Below are 5,708 nucleotides of genomic sequence, written 5' to 3' on the forward strand. Positions count from 1 at the left end.
TACTTCCAAAAAATAATATCAAATGATACTTGAAAAGAAATAAATCAATGATCATCAGTGTCAACAATTTCTAAAGCCCAAGTATTACTTGCTTTGTAATGAGGGTGTCACACTCATAGCAAAAATAATAAGATTTGTATTATATGTCACAATCTACATATTATTTAACTCGATGCTCAAAAAATAATCCTGGGACATAATAGTCGAGTCCCTGAGAATCATAGAAGTACAGAGCTGAAAGGGGCCTTGGAGATTATTTGTACAATTTCCTCAGTTTATAGATGAGGAAACAAAAGCCTGGAAAGGTCAGGTGACCAACCAAATTCAGGACCCAGATCCTCTGGTTCATCGTCCATTGCTTCTTTACTTCCCTGCCTTCTGGTAATGAAATGTAGAACAAGAGATATGACCAACATTGCCTTAAGGCATTGAAGTTTCTTTGGCCCAGAAGGTAATGGGAAGGAGCTCATTTTTTTATCTGTTCCTAAAGTTTCCATTTAAACTAAAGATTCTGAACCCTTGTCCTTGCCACAATTGTAAATCTCAAAAAGAGTTGCTGAGTGTTAAGATGACTGTTACAGAAAATAGAAAACCATCAAAGGATTTTAAGCAGGACAGTGACATGACTGGATTTGTGCTTGGAAGAATACAGGGGACCTAGGAGAGAGACAGAAGCCCTGCTTAGTTCATTCATTCAGTCATTCATTTCTTTGTGCAACAGTATTTACTCAACATCTATAATCTGCTGAGCACAAAGTGATCACAAAGCTTAGACTCTAGTGAGGAAGACAGATGATAAATGACTAGCCAAGTGAACAAAATATTTGCAAATTGTGATAAGGTGTAATGAAGGGTATAAACAACAGGCTGCATGATAGGGAACAAGGGGGTAAGTGAGAACCTGTTTAGACTGGAAAAACAAGAGAAAACAGGACTTTGTGAAGAACCTGGAGAAAAAAGGAATAGCAAATGCAAATATTCCTGAGATAAAACAGAGACTGGTGTGTTACAGGAATTAAGAGAAAGCCAGTTTGGTTGGAGCATTAATGAGCCAGGAGAGAGAGGCAGGGAAGGAGGTTGAAGAGATTGTCTACAAAGTGACTCAGGTGATAAGGATGTTGAGGAAGGGCAGATTCGAGAGATCTTTCAGGATGTGTGACAGATCAAAGCCGGCAAGCTTTTAGGAGGAGTCCAGAAAGAGTCAGGTTTCTAGTTAAGAGGTGACATTATTAATTAAAGCTAGAGAATCTTGAAAAGGTTGGGGGAGGACTGCAGATTGTGGGAAAAGAAGAGTGCATTCAGTCTGGGACATTTTGAGTTTGATGTGCCTGCAAGGGAATCAGGTAGAAGTGTTATCTGGAAATGTAAGGTTTAAAGGTCAGGAGAGAATCTGGGGACTAGAGATTTAGATTTAGGGGCCGCAGATTTGGAGGTGAACTCATCCGAATGGAGATCATCCAAAAAAAGGAGTCTAAAAAGAAAAGGCATAGGACTCGGACTAAAATCCTGGAGAATGCCAATATTGAAGAAGAGAGAGATGCAGAGAAGTTACACATGTGTGTGATGATGCATCATTAATTACAAGTTACTATTTTATCAGATATATAAAGTATTATCAATGTCAAAAATATGATAAGAAAGGGTGCTGCTGCCCTAGTGAAGACACAATGATGAGAACAGGAAATTGAATGTTACAAATGGAAGGCAAGATAGTTTGACTGGAACAGATAGCGCAACATAGGATACAAGGTTGTAAAGATATGGGAAGAAGGAAATGATTGAGGGAAATAATTGAGGGAGAGCTGTGAGATATAGACAAAGGAGTTTGGATCTGTTTCACCAAAGAAATATCCTCCTGGTGCTTGATCAAAGGGGTAATATCCATAAAATAGCATTTGATTGTTATTATTCTGACATCTTCATGTATAAAGAATCAGAGTAGAAAGTAACTGAAATTTGGGGAGAATCCAAAAGAAGAATGTTCGAGTCAATTGCATAAAACTATATTGAAGTGAAACATCATGTACGTACATAGTTGTAGAATATCCCCGCCTGTACATGTGTTTATACAAAGTAGTGGACTCCGCGATTGCTTAATGTCCAGCCCTACTACTATTCCATGCATGGGAAACAGAGGGTGCCACATGACTCAGGGTTCAGTCAGGCAAATTAAAAACAGACATCTCAAACAGAGGGAACTGAATACAAGAAGTTCATTACACTGTTGATGGAAGTGCTGAAAAACCAGAAAGGAAGTGCAAGGCAACTTAGACATTCCCCGCAGCAGGAAGCTGCGTCTTTCTCTAGGATTGGCTGGATGCAGGGAGGAAGTAGTGTTAGCAGAACCCAGAAGCTGGGCAGCCTGGCAGGAACTAAAACCATAGCAGGGACTGCCTGGCTGAAGCGGGGGGCTCAGAGAGAGGGGCTGTCCAGGGATGATCTGGAACTATAAGAGGCTGTGTCATGAAAACACAGCCAGAGGAGAGAGATACGGGCAGGGTGGGGATATCCATACCCCAGGATTCCTTTCTCCCTCCCTCCTTGCTTCCACTACTCTCTCACACTTGCAGGGAAACATTTGGGAACAAACATAATGACTGGCCTAGAAGGTCTTTCCTGGCGAGCTTCTACAGTATTTCATAAATAGACATTTTAAGTCTCACAAATATTTTAGATGTAGGAAATGTGCTAATAATATTCTCAATTCAATTTGATATATTTATGAAAATACATTTTTCCCAACCTAGGCTAAAGTCATGCTTTTCTCAAGAGAAAGTACTTTGACATTTTAACAGTGAAATATCTAGGCTTTCCCTTGGTTGCCAAAGTAACTATTAATTTCCATCATTTAAGAAATAAAAAAATCCCTACTCTTGCTCAGTCATCAGACTCAAATTAATAGTTTTGTTTAGCTTTGATTACACAGGACTAGAAGCAGCAAATCCAAAAATCCTATTAAGATTGAATGCTGAAGGTGTCTAACTACAATGCTATCTGATAATATTTCATTTATCTTATATGCTGTAATTTTAGACACTAATTCATGGATTCATGATGGAATCTTTGAAGACTATCCAAGTTTAAATTTGTGATTCCTTTGTATAAAATTATTTGAGAAATCCATTAATACTTTACCACATGTATACATGAATAATAAGTAATTTTTATTGCAATACTATCAGGAAAACTTGATTTAATTAGTTTTTTTCCTTCAAGAGTGTACACTCCTGTTAGGACATGTTAGTTACAACTTTTTGCAATTATCTTCAAACTCCTTTTTATATATCTGGAATATGAATATAATAAAGAATATAAATAAGTTACACATGGACTTCAGTGTATCTTATAAGACACAAAAGGGTAACTTCACAGCAAATAAAAAGAGCTATCAATTTGCCAAGTGCATAATACATTTTTAGTACTTGATACCCCCAAATGGTGGTATAAATGATGAGTAGCCTATGTTGGTCATGACCTCTACAAAACTTAATGAGATTTTTCTAACTGTAAGTTCCCTTATTGCATCCCCAATATAAGGTCTTTGAAGAACTAGAATAGCTACTGATTAGACCAAGAGTGGTCCCTAATTCAAGGACAACCTTCCATAGGCTAACTGATGACCCATGACATAACCTGATATTAAGAGCTATACCTGGTAAAGTAATTGGTGATTAGCAAAGCCAAAGAAACGGGCTCCTTTCTTCTATGTAGGCTGGAGAATAAAGAGAATTCGCTGCTTGTTAGAGAAAGAGTTGAAAGCCCAATTCAATTCTTGAGGCCCCGGTGGTCCATGAGAAAGGAGAAGGCACTTTCGGAGCTGCCTCAGCTCTTCATTGATCTCTTAGTACCAATCTACATTGTCACAGTAGCATTGTGACAGTAATGACCTAGCATTGTCACAGTAACCACCACTCTCTACCCAAATTATTTTTTCATTACATTATTCTGAGTAAGGCCCGTCTTTAAACCAAACCAAACAACAATCTGTAGCAAAGAACACAAATATTAATAAAGAAGAAATAAGTTCATAAACAATAAGTCATTGACCCAAGGGTTTTAAAATATATTATTGCCAGAATGAAACCTGGACATACTAGCAATGAACTGCATTATAAATGGGAGTAACCTAGCAGTCCACAGATACTTCAGTAAATTTTCTTGGGGAAAGTAATTTGAACACTACTTGGCAAGAGTTGGTAAGGATACCAGGGTTAGGAAAATCCAGCCTAAGAACAGAGTCAAGGCATGTGACTTTTCTGCATTCCAGGATAGAGAGATGAATGTTTCCCTCTGAAGTCTCAAATAAATAACTGCATCTGAAAGTTGTAAACATGGCAAACACACCCAGAGGCGAGGAAACCGCATACGTGAAAAATAACACGTTAGGAGAAATTTCTTGGAAGAACATTGAACCCTCCTATGGTAATAGTGTAGGCTGTGATGCATCACACAGATACCCCCCTTTAGGACTCTGAGCATTCAGTCTCCTGGTGCTGGGATCGTTGATGGCTGAGGCTCTCAGCCGAATTGCTGTCCAGGAATTTCCCTCAATGGAATAGAGCCTCCCTGCCTGAAATCATGTCTCATTCACGGTGCAGCCCACATGCCCACATTCATTGAGTGATCTATGATTGGGGAGAGTGGAGGGGGGAAGGGTGTAAAGGTCCAGATCCTCTGCCTTAAGACTGGTCAACTCTGAATGGTCATCCCACTCACAGTAGAACTTTGTTGAAAGTGCATCCCTATGCAATTCGTTTCCTTCACTTCCACATAAGAATTGATTTTGAGCACACTCTCCAATAAATTTCTACATATGAATCTCCAACTCATAGTGTGTTCTTCAGATAACCCAACCTACGACATAATGTCATAAGAGAACTCTGTTAAGAATTCACAGACACAATGATTTGCATGTAAATGAGGGCTCAGGTAATGACTGATAAACCAATTTAAAGATAAAAATGAATGGATAAATAAATGAAAGTATGTATTGTAAATGTCTTCAGTTACTTTTAAAAAATCAGAGGCAGACTAGCAGAAAATGGAGGCAAAGAGACTTAGTTGATAATAATTCAGTAAGGGTGGATCACATTGGACTAGGTATAATAGCCAAAACTTCTATTACCTGAGTGTTTTGAGTAGGGCTCCTAAAGACATGGAAGAGTCAATCTGAACTTCCAGCATTTGGTTGAGCAAGGCAGTCACTGCAAGAAAAACACCTCTGTTGTCTCATATTCTGTCTAAAAATATTATTTGAATTTTGCTTTAGACCACATAGTGCATCCATATTGTATTAATACAAAACATATTTTAGATTACTTTCCATCAGGACAAAAGTTTTCTCCCCATATCTTTGGTTAAAGGATGAGATGCTAATCCAATTAGTCTTTCAACTTCATCCAGGCAGTTTCTCACCTCTTTACAATGTTTTGTAAAGACAATAATCTAAATACGTGTATAAAGATAGATTCTTTACAACTTTATGAGCTAGACCAGTAATCACTGAGGAAGCACCCATTCAGTTGTTCAGCAAATATTTACCAAGTGACTACCATAGGTCAGGTTCTGTTTGTGGATATAAAGTGCACTATTAGACTGAATGTTCTCCCCAAAGTTGTATGTTGAAATCCTAATCCTGGATGTGATAGTATTTGGAGACTTTAGGAGGTGATTAGAGGGTGAGAGTGGAGCCCTCATGAATGGGATTA

This window comes from Grampus griseus (assembly GCF_964374135.1).
Source record: "Grampus griseus genome assembly, chromosome: 7".
NCBI classification, from domain to species: domain Eukaryota; kingdom Metazoa; phylum Chordata; class Mammalia; order Artiodactyla; family Delphinidae; genus Grampus; species Grampus griseus.